Here is a 12,212-nt window from a genome sequence, read left to right as displayed (position 1 = left end):
CAATATGTACATCATCTATTAAATAAGTTAGTGAGATTCTTGGGTCATCTTCAATATATTTTGCAACAAATGACAATGAATTACTGAAAAATATTTGGGCAGTCATCATTTAGAAAAATATTCTAGCCTATTTGAAGTCAATTTCCTTCTAAGGAATTATGCATTTCAATCGGTACTTTCACTACCTTCCGAAATTTATACATTCAAATTTGTTTTCTTGCAAATAGGGCACAAATTTTTCAGCAATAGCCATTTCTAATGCAATCCAAATGGTGAATATGGCCACAATCTAGAATACATAGTTCTTCATTGTCCTTGTATTCCTCCTGCAAAATCAAGGTAATTATTTATGACAGACTGAACTCCAAATACAAAGATATAATTCCTTCATAGAACATCTAAATTGTAATTAAAACCAACTTGTCAGTCCTTTCAAGTAATGTTGCTAACTATGAAGCATTATAAGCGCATCCTAAGAAAATATCATATACCTGACATCTACAAAGTTCATCCTCTAGCGGCTTCTTGGAAGTTTCATCTGCACTGGACTCTATGCCAGAGTAATATGCACTTTTATTCAAACACTTAGAAATTGTCTCTTCACTGAACCTTGTACTCACATTACCTATTCGTTCCTCCAAACCAACAATTCTTGTCATCATGGAAAAAATGATTTTGCTAGCTCAGTGTTTTAGGACATAAAAGGAAATCAAAATATGTCAACTAAACCATCTTATTGTGAGGCAGGATAATCCAACTAATATGAAATGGGATCACCTCATAAGTCATGCTATCCACATCTAATTGCATATATTTATGTTGATCACGTGCATCGGAAACAACGTAAAATGTTGATTCGTCTAAAATCAAGATATCTTGTAATTAAGAATGGTAAAGATTGCAAGAACATGAGTATAATGTTTTTAGTAGACACAACAGTATGTATACTACCTACAAAAACAACAAATAGAGATATTGAAAAAAGGAAACTAAGATCTACAAAATCTTGAGATATTAATTGCTACAAATTTGCAAAACCTTGAAATACAAATACAAAAACTAGTCCTCAATGGCCAAAGACTCCAATAAGTAAATTAAATAATTATCCAAAAGTGTTTTAAATGTAATTACATAGAATCTCACAACATAAAATCTTGGAGGAATCTGGAACAAATGTGAAAGGCTTGTATATAAAGTGCCTTAATTTAATTGGCATTCCTCCCTTTTACACCACATATAAAATCATTATAACCAAATGACCAGAGAATTTTTTTTCTTTCATTTTCCATTGTTTGCTTTTTAATGAGCCTTCACATGAAACTTGAACATAGCAAACATAGAAATACATGAACATAGACTAAAGAATATTTTTTATAGGTTTCCCTACCAACATTTACATGTATAACAACACCCAATGTGCCCTTTATCAGAAAACATGTACACTGTGACATAGTGCCATATTAAAATGCTCAACACCCCTATATTATAAGGCTTTAATGAAATCATGCATCCAATATATCATGCTTTCCAAATCGTGGTGGGCATGCTCCTCCCTTGAGTGGGGTTTCTCTGATGTGGCTATTAAATATATTGAATATTGTCAATTTAGCCTTCAGTTAGATTGTTGAATGGCCCTGTCAAGTACCAAAAAAACCTAACATATTCTTTGCTTAAGTGTGTGAAGGGGGACGGGGATTATTTCTAGCTTTTCCATCCATAGAAAGTTCTTTTCTGTAAAAAAAAAAGAAAACCCAAAAACTCAGGTAATTTTTTCCTCTGAGGAATAAACTTGAATTACAAAATGAAAAATAGATAATCATTCATATAATGTCTATCGCAAAATCAAATAATTTCTACCACACAAACATAAATAAAAATATGAAAACAACAGAATTCAAAAGTTTATTAGACTACAGAGACTAAGTAAAGGCTACAAGATTGAATAATTGGGGACCATGACTTTAGATGGACCAAGTATTCCATATATGGACATTAGTTGTTTCATTGACATCTTTTGTTATATGTTATATTAACATCTTTTGTTACCTAAAATAATTGCTTTTATAAAACCTATTTAACCTATCCAAATTACCAAACAAATTGCCTGGTACATCAAAAATACAAGAGGAAATGGATATAGAAAGCTAATGAGGATAACCCGAAGCATTAATTTGTGATTAAATCACATTTACTTTGTAACATAAAATTGCTTCAACTATTACAAAATATAATGCTTGTTAAAGAATCACATAACTGCCACCACAAAAACATAAATGAAAAGACCAAAAATAAAAAATAAAAAAATGGATGTGTTTGAAAGATTAATAGACCAGGTACAACATGTGCGGGGGTCTTCATGATTCCAGAGGAAATAAGATAGCCTATTATGCAGCCATAGTCTATCTGTTAGACATTTTGGAGTTTTTTCTGGCCTATTTTCTCGTCTTCTTTGCCCATAATCAGGTAGGGATTTGTTGGAATCACAACTTTGAGTTATGAAATCTCTACAATCCAAGTGCCCGAGGGGTTTTTAGGGTGTTGAATCCATATATGTAGTCGAAAACCCTGTTTAAACAACACAAATCAAGATTTCACCAACAATTTTTTCACTAGATTTCAACCAAAAACTCCAAAACATTCAATAGACAACATCTATTATGCATGGGGTCTTCAAAATATTTTTAATAATTTGGTCATAAAAGAAACAATTTACCAATCCAATCAAGAAAAGTAGAGATGAATGACTATCCTTTCTAGAATCAAACAACATTCTCTCTCTTTTAGAATGAATGTGATTCTTTCAAGTGAGAAATGAATGAGGAGGCAGATCATTGGGCTATATTAGCTTTTGAACTTTATCCTTGGAACATTATTAAAAGGTGGGGTGATGGAATTTATACTAATCCCCTAAATTCAAAATAAAGTGGATATTAATGTGCACAACAATCAATATGAAGTACTCAATGCAAACAAGCCATCCAAACACCTTGGGAATGGTATTTCAAGGAGCTCTGTTCACCAGGCCTTGGAACATTATTTAAAGGTAGGGTGATGGACTTTACACTAATCCCTTAAATTCAAAATAAAGTGGATATTAATGTGCACAACAATCAATATGAAGTATCCAATGCAGACAAGCCAACCAAACACCTTGGGAATGGCAGATCAAGGAGCTCCATTCAAGGGTTATTTGCAATGGAAAAATTTAGGTTGGGTTATGGATCTATGTTTTCTAGTTTGTGGTCTGTTGGTGTTTCAGTATTCATTGGTTTGTATCACTTACATCTTTGAGTGCTTTCTAGAGGCAACCTCCCTGCTCTCCTTATTCCTTCCCCTCAAACTCTTGTTGTACCCAAAACAGACATGTTCAAAGATGGAAGGTGGAGATTCAAACGAGCTTCAACTCATCACAAATTTGAGGAATCTCAATGGGAAGTGTTTGTGGCTCAAGGAAACTTCCCCTCTCAGATGTTTGCAACTTCTTCCTTACATTCCAATTCTAGAAACATGGTAAGGCATGTCCTCAAATTCTGGCTTTTTCCTTCAAAAAATTTGTTAGTGGTTTGGCAGTTTACAATTTCTCTGATTTTTGGAAGGGCTCAAAGTTCGTTTCAGTCAATCAGCCTATGTCGAGCTATTAATTTTCCCTATAGCTAGATTCAGTTTGAATGATCTAGGGCTATAGGGCATGTTTCCTATTTTAATAGCATCAAGGCCTACTGCTCACACTAGAAAACTCTTGTTCATGACAGGCCCCCAGATACTCTTTTGCACGCAAGCTTACAAAAATCAAGGGTAGAGTTTCTATGGATAACACTGATGTTAAGGAAATTTGGAGAGTCTTACATTGTCACAAAGAGATCAATCAAGCCAATTGCAGTACTCTGATGGCAGTTTCCTAAAATTTCTGATTCAGAACATGCATGAACCACACACAATGCCAATGTAATGAGCATAAAATTTCCCCATAAATAGAGATTGCATACAACGTAAACTAAATGAAATAGGTTGTGAAGCTTAATTTTCACTCGGCAAATGGAAACTCTCCATGGATTCTAATAATCAAGGAACTGAGAACTCACTCCAAGCTATGCCAAAGGAAGATAGAACATTACATCTTTGTGACCCAAGGGAAATTAAAGGCCTAAGCTCCCCTCATTCTGATGAAGGGTGAGGAGAAAAAAGTGTCCATTTATGTCGTCTATGATGTATTTTGGGTAAATATATAACAAAGAAAATAAAATCAAAACAAACAAGATATAAATAACTCAAAAAATAACCTCAAATATCAGATTGTCACCTCTTTGGCTCCATACAAGCTCCAATACACTGTGAATCTACTGCAATGTGAAATGGATCAGTATCATTATATTCTCAAGACAAGCATACCAACACATTCATCTACAGTCTTGTTTAACAAATTGTCCTCAAAGGCAAAAGGTTTAGATATGCAACCTGTTATAATTGTTATTAACTAAAAGTTACCAAAATATTGATTATAAATATACATATATTCTATATATCATAGCATAAAGATAAATAAAAACAAAAGGGTAGCTCAGTACAAAATTCAAGCCTTTTTTCATGGAAAAAGAAAAATCTACCCCTATCAGCATGGCATTGGCTTCCAACTTGCACACAAGACAAAAGTTGAGGCACCTCAAGAGATGGAAGGCAAACTTTCATCGTAGTTGGTTTCTACCACTAGAGAAGGTGGGTAGGACCTACTATAGTCCAGAAAAGCCTGTCATAGAACATTGTTATGATTTAAATGTCACAAACATTTCCGGAACATAGTAGAAACCACTAGAGGAAGGGGTCCAATTAACATAGAGCACTGGCTAGACTCAAACCACAATAAATCATGATAGTTTGTACAAGCCACCTATTGTGAGTATAATATTCTTGTTTTCCATGAAAGGATTGTTTGGCATGAGGAGGGTTTATTAATATGCTCCTTCTGGCCAATCCAACCTTTTTCCATGCCTAAAATATTTTTCACTTTTGCGACTGTTTACAGGATGATATTGAATGTTATGGTTTACTTTTAACATAGGTCGTTTATAACACCTGAAAAACTTATTGAGACACTATTTCACTAGAAGAACGTCATGAAACTCACCCTGCTTTCTTTATCATACGATGTGGCAATGAGCCCAATACCCTTTCCATCATGGCAAGATGTTCCAAATTCTCATGGGTTTGAAACAGTGTCTTCCCCTGCATATTTAATATGCAACTATGATAAATATATTTCTAATTTATGATTGGTTAAATATCATAAACAAAAAATGTTTATGCTATAATAAATTACGGAGCAAAGCTCCACAAGTATGCATCCTACACTGCAGATATCATAGGGGTAGCTCCATCCAATTCATGTTAATAATTACAATGCAATTGGATATAGGTTCAATCTAATGGCTCATTTGAACATCGGAAAGCGCTTTAATCCACTTAGTTCACTCAATTGGCTAAGCTAATCCTATTTAGTCATCTTTCCATGCTTACCCAATATCACTTCAGGAGCTCGATAATGCCTTGTAGAGATCACTGATGTATGATCTTCACCTTCTAAAGTGGTACTTCCAAAATCAGTCAACTTTATTGCACTTGATTTTGGAAATCAGTTGCATATTTCTTGTGATGACCTCTCCAAACCCTTTTAAAATAGATAATAATCAGAGTTAAATGCTTGGAATGTATGAGAACATACATTTAAAGACACAGAGAGACTAGAGAACAAAGAAAGAATGTATTGAACCAAAGGAACCATAATCAAATAATTATGTTTTGAGAATACAATCAAATTTGTTGACTGAAAAAAAAATTTGTTTCTCTTGCCACTTAACTATATTATATGGAATCTTCACAATGTCTGAAGAAACAAAAAGTGTATTTTTTGGCTTTAAATATGTGTGAATGAGCTTCAAGCCATGCATATCTGCCAATACAGATTGTTATTAATCTCAAATGAATATCCCTTATAATGGATAGACATTTTATCAGGACCTAATTAGTAATAAATATCATATATGCAACTCTGAGATGATAATATCGCCAATCTGCCAATGAAGGTCTCTAATAAGGGAAAATAAGTGTTGTTACACACATGCTACAGACTGCAACGGTTGCCTGCTAACCTCCTTAACAAGATCAATGGGAAATGGGTGATAGTTATTTTTTTGAAGAAGGTCATATAAGCTTGGCCCAAGTTTTTCAAAAACCTGTTAAGATCATTTGCATTGATCAACAAACTTAAAATTTCTCTAGAAACAACCAAAATAAGATTTTTCAGAGGCCATTTAAAATGCATAATAGTCACTAATGAAAAAAATGAAGTTCTATTTGGAACTCATGATACACGTGTGACTCCTATAGTCAAACCAGTCACGCATTTGCACACAATTGTATCAAACAAGCCACACACATCAACCAACCCATGAGATACTGTAACTTAAGGAGTCTAAAGAAAATAATCACTCTTAATGGCTATATCTATTAAAAATTATGGATTGATTAACTAAATGACATATCACGACAGATATTCATTCTTTCATACCATGTACCAGTTCTATCATGCTTGGAAACTTTACGCATCACATCAATTTCAACAAGGGTTGAACCAAATTTCATAATTGATATTTGTCTTGACAAAGATTTGGGAACTTTAGTCTATGTTGGCCCTCCTTCCCTGTGTTGGGAGCAATTCAATTCGCCCTACACATTCCACTACCCAAGTTGCTTTTACAAGAAAGGATCTCTATACATAGATCATTTCATCAAGAGCCAAATCTAAAATTATAGCTACCTCTAAGATTGAAGAACTACATAAAAAATGCCATTAATATACTAGTCATTGTCTCTAAAAATAAGCTTCATTAAAAAATCTTGGTAAGATATAAACCTCGGTCATTATTCTATTGCATCCATCACCTTCAACAGTAATTTCTTGCAGTGACCCAAATGGTACACCTACCAACCCATTGCCCTGGCATTCCATCAATACTACGATTGATCTAAGATATTATGGGACTTGCAAACTAGTGACTGGTGGCATAGGCACATTTGATGATGAAGAGGAATGAATATTCTGAGAAGGATTAAAATGACTACCTATGAAGGCTTGGAAACAGATGATGATAAGCCTTGTCCTTGAGAAGAACCACTACTTCTAGGTGCTTGTGTGAATGAAATATGATGTGATCCCCAAGGCATACTTGGTAGCGGATGTAGCATTGAAGAAGCAATATCCCTAGGTCCATTTAGATTTCAGTTCATTGGAACCCAATTTCCAGATTCATGGTTAGTTGTTATGATCTCCAAACTTGCAAGAAACTAGGTATTACTAGCAATACCTATCATCATGTTTCTTGAACTAGCTTCTTCTTGCTGAGAAGATGAATTCTCACTTGCACCAACATTGGAGCTAGAAGCATTGCCAAGACTAGGCATAGAATAAGTTTCATTCCATCCAACTAAATGCAAACTCCTCTATATATTAGTCGACACATGAAACATATTGGGTTGGCGCAGTTGGGCACTAGTGCTTACACCTGTTGGACCTGTGTCTGCAAACTGGTCACCTGAAAACCGTCTCCTGGAATGTGAAGAAAAGAAAGGTATATACCTTCCAACATTTTCAGATAGCCATATTTGAGGTAAACATTTTTCATGTTGATGTGGAGGGTTGTGTCTTGCTCAAACAACTCTCTGGGGAGCTTCTGATAGCCCAGCCATAGATAAACCTCTGAAATCTGGACCCACATCACTTGCACTAGCCCTGGGTATGACTATTTCTTCTGGAGGCCTAACAGTATGAATTGTTGCAGTGGTAGCAGGAATATTTAGGTTTCTACCGATGGTGTGTCATCCAGGAGCTGTAAGGTGAAGGTGGCTATCATCCCATTGTCAAGAACATGGGAGGACATCTAAATATGATGGACCTGAAATTCTTTTCACAATATTTCTTTTAGAGGATGATTGTCTACCATCCACAGGATTATTGGCATGTCCATTGTTGTTCTCTAGCATACATCCAACCACGCTACTACAAGAAAAGGTCACTTGTTCATATTCTGATCTAGGAAATTGAGTTGGGTGAGGACAACAGCTTAAATCCATGAATGGTTTCCCTTCATTTGGAACTGTTGTCTGATTGGTGCTAAAGTTATAATTATTACCATCAGAAGTAGTTCCATAGTTACATCTTGAACAGAGATGTAGACGATCATTCATGACCTGGTTGTTGAGGGCATCCACAAACATGCTTTCAGAATGAAGGACATGTGAGTCCACCACTTTCCTTTCAAACCTTGAAGTTGACTACACATTTGAAATTGGATTCCAGCCAATAACCATTTTATCTTTAGAAGTGCATCCTTGATCAACTGAAATATCATAATTTGTTACATTTCCAGTGGCCCAACCATTGACGAAAGAACTACGACCACTAGATTGAATTCCTATGTTTCTAAAACTACAACTTACTTTTCTCCTTACAACCTGATAATCAGGAAAAATTGGAGCATCCATGAGATTCAGTCATTCACCAGGATAAATATGTGATTCCATATCCACATTATGTTGGTCAGACATATTTTCCAAATCAAAAGTTTCTGGTAAAGGGCGCAAGGCATTCCTTTAGGCTTGCATTATAGCTTCAATCAGTCTCCCAAGCTTATAATCTAAGAAATGTAAATGTACTATCATGAGTAACAAATTTAATAGAAATTACAGTTCAGAATGTATGAATCGCGTCAATTATTTGAAAAATACATCACTCTTCAGTGCAAGATTGATGGATCATAAGAATACATAAATTGTCTTCTACAGAGTTTGTAATAATAATATCTCAATAGACCTGCCTAAATACTATCATTGAGTCTATCAATGAATGTCATCTCTAAATGTTAAACTTTAAAACTATCATAATTTTGTTTGAAATGAAAAACTCTTAAACTTCACATATACACTACAAGATATTTTCACAAGAAAACTCCAAACTCGAGAAAGAGAAGAGAGGATTTTCTAATATCTTTATAACCGCCAAACACACTGCATGGTTTTATGTATACCAAGAGTTACACACAAATGGTTCAAGGGTGATATTAATTCTTTAAGAGTGACCAAACATTGCTTTGAGTGCTTGCAACAAAATACATATGGTATATAATAACAAAGGTGGCAACCAATAATTCTTAACTATCTTTTAGTTGCATTAGTCTAGGTTTTGAGGATCTTTTAGCTCCACGCTCTTTTCCATAAGAGAAGTTTCCTCCCTCTTGCAATGATTCAGATCACATGAAAAAACCATATAAATGAACTTATTAAACCAAAGAGAAAATGGATAATAGAAGACAATTTTTTTTTATCTACTACAGCTATAAACCATCTTGCACACCTATAGAAAACTGATTTATTATTTATCCCCTTAACCAGAGATTGACCTTCATTCCTTTCTGTCAGCAGCAAGAAGAGAACCAAGTTGAACAGGGGCTTGAGTGCCAACCACGTTGGAAGACCCATAGATGGAAAGATCAATTCCCTGAGCCTTTTTCTTCTCAATTTGTCCCTTGATCTAGAAATAAGTAATTCTCAAGCCATCCCACCAAAACTAGAAGTAAACAAATGTGACTCTGTTATCCATCGATGCATAAGGGCCATTGAATTGCATGTAGTTTAACAATATGAAAATATAATACCTATAACCTTACCTTCAAATTCATGGTTGGCACCCAACCTAGCTTTTCCTTAATTAATGTATATTCAGAATTTTGAACACGTACACCCTTTGGACTAGGAATGTGATGTATCAGAAACTTTTTATTCTCAAAGCTTGACACCATTTCAACCATCTCATTCATGCTGACCATTACATCACTACCAATATTCACTGGGTCTCTAAAGTCTGATTTAGTCAACTTGGAATATCAACATAAAGATTTGTAAGAAGAAACAACATGAATATGAATAAACAGGTTGAAAGAATTAGGTCCAAAACTAAATTTGAAAAGCCATTTCAAGATTGGGTACCTTAGTACATCCTCCACACATGCATTAATGAATGTAAAGTTTTTCGTTTTGATTTCGTCCCCCCCACATTTCAAACCTATCAGTAGATGTGATTGTCTTCCTACAAAAGGTAGTAGGAGCCTTAGTTAGTAAACAGTTCAAGTGAGAATGAGCTATAACAACTTAATCCTGCATAAGGCAACTCTTCTAGCTGGGGAACCAATCTGGATCTAACAATTGTAGGACAATAATCAAAGGTTAATAACTAACAAATTAGTTACTATGATAAACTAGGTCCTATGGAATTACATCACTTCTCCAACCTACAGAGGCCACTGATATATCTAGAGTGTACCACTGACAAATCAGAGTGTCCTACTTCAGAGGTGTGCTCTTACAGTAACTTTCTGAATATTCAGTTAATTCTAATAGTTTAAAGTAACCTTGAAATCAGTTTGGACTACCATATAGCATCACAGATAAATGCTTCTCATCAAACATCCAAGCTTTTCCTAAACACATTTCAGTACTCAGATCTTGCATTGCCTTATGACCAAAATGTTATGTGAGAATCTAAGATAGCACCAAATAGCATTACCAGAGTTTTAAAGCAACATATGGCTACATACCTCAGCTGGCCAAGCATCAGACTCCTTCAAGCTCACGTTGGTCTCCAATTGTTTGAATTCAGGATAAATGCATGCACTAGAAGCATAGAAAAACTTGCAGAGCCACAAATAACTTATGAAGAGATATGCTATGTCGAGCGATCAAGCAGGCTGTGATCATGAGAGTAAAATGGTTATATTTTTTTGCAAATAATTTTATGTTTTGTGGGACTCACGTTGTGATCGTGAGAGTAAAATGGGTTTTTTTTGTAAATAATTTTATGTTCTATGGGACTCAAATATTATCTTCACGATTTATAGCAAGGTAATTTCAATTTTCAATAATAAAAAGTTACAGATAGTACTTGTATAAACTAGCATAAATCCATTTTAATTTCAAAACTGTCAAGCATTAAGAGGGATAAATCCCTTGAAGTGCAAACCTTTTCCCAAAGTTTTGTACTCTAGAATATATTTGCACCTCTAAAAAGTTATCCCTCTTGATACTTGGTTGGGCACTCGATAGAACAGGGTCAAAATGGATCTAGTTTGGCAAAGAAAAACGGAAAACAATGCAATCCAAAGTGCAGAAACAAAACAAGGTATCACCTTTTAACACCATTGATTCACGCAACTTCAAGGATGTTGAAGATGATCATGGTGTTGTTGTACATAATAACAGAGTGATTAGACTAAATGAATCCCATACCACCCATGTCTACAGCCAAGTTGAAAACATGGCCAACTCCTTTGGTAACAACCAAGAAATTGTCCATAACTCTTAGATCCACAAGATGGAATTCATTGCAGAACATATCCTCAGTCATGTGTTCATTCTTCTTCCAATCAGAGGCAATAATGTAGTGCCCTTCAGATTTCAATCTCGGGGAAATATGGAAGGAAATGAACCCACCAACTCTAGTAATCGAAATTCTCAATTTTTCTCTTGGCTAGTATATACCTCTGTCTAGATTCTCATACTTGTATTCCCCATAGGTCACTCCACTAGCCCCAATGCTTCCCATGGTACTAAGTGAAAGGAGGATATATAACAAGTCTGCAATGACACAACCAGAGTAAGATATCGTTCCATGTTTAAAATCCTCGAAAATAAATGGCAGCCAAGCAAAAAACCATATTAGCAATGACCATGAAAGCACTTAGATTCATAACCCACAATGCAAAAGTAGATGAGAAATATTGAAATTCAATGGAATTCTTGGCCTAAAATGGAGAAAAAGAACTCCAGACCATGACCCAAGAAGAAACTATGGTTCAAACCCTAATAAATTTTGGAGAAATCCATATCTGGTAAAAAAGAAATTGTAAATACTTAAACCCATCATCCAATGGGCATGAACTGATAGAAGTCAAAGAAACTTGTTCCAAAAATGAAGGAAAAAATGATCAAATCCTGGTAGAATTCATAAAATCCAGAGAAAAAAAAACAAGTTCATGGTTCCATGGAGAGAAACAGCCTAAACCTTGTAGGCATAACAACTCTTATTGCCTAACATATTCATGACCTTGGGGGACTGAGAAGCTTTCCCCTTGGACTCCATTTTTACATCATATGCTTGAAGCCTTAGA

General features: G+C 34.9%; 1 pseudogene; it reads right to left on the bottom strand.

The window, feature by feature from the left end:
* Positions 1–9,451: 9,451 nt before the first annotated feature.
* Positions 9,452–11,647, bottom strand: LOC149203875 (GDP-mannose 3,5-epimerase 1-like; annotated as a pseudogene).
* Positions 11,648–12,212: the final 565 nt, after the last annotated feature.

Source organism: Pinus tabuliformis, chromosome 2_1 (assembly GCF_031772625.1).
Source record: "Pinus tabuliformis cultivar Carrire ecotype Pingquan chromosome 2_1, CPIR1, whole genome shotgun sequence".
Classification (NCBI taxonomy): domain Eukaryota; kingdom Viridiplantae; phylum Streptophyta; class Pinopsida; order Pinales; family Pinaceae; genus Pinus; species Pinus tabuliformis.
The sequence above is the reverse complement of the archived record's forward strand: the minus strand, read 5'-3'. Positions and strand labels throughout refer to the sequence as shown.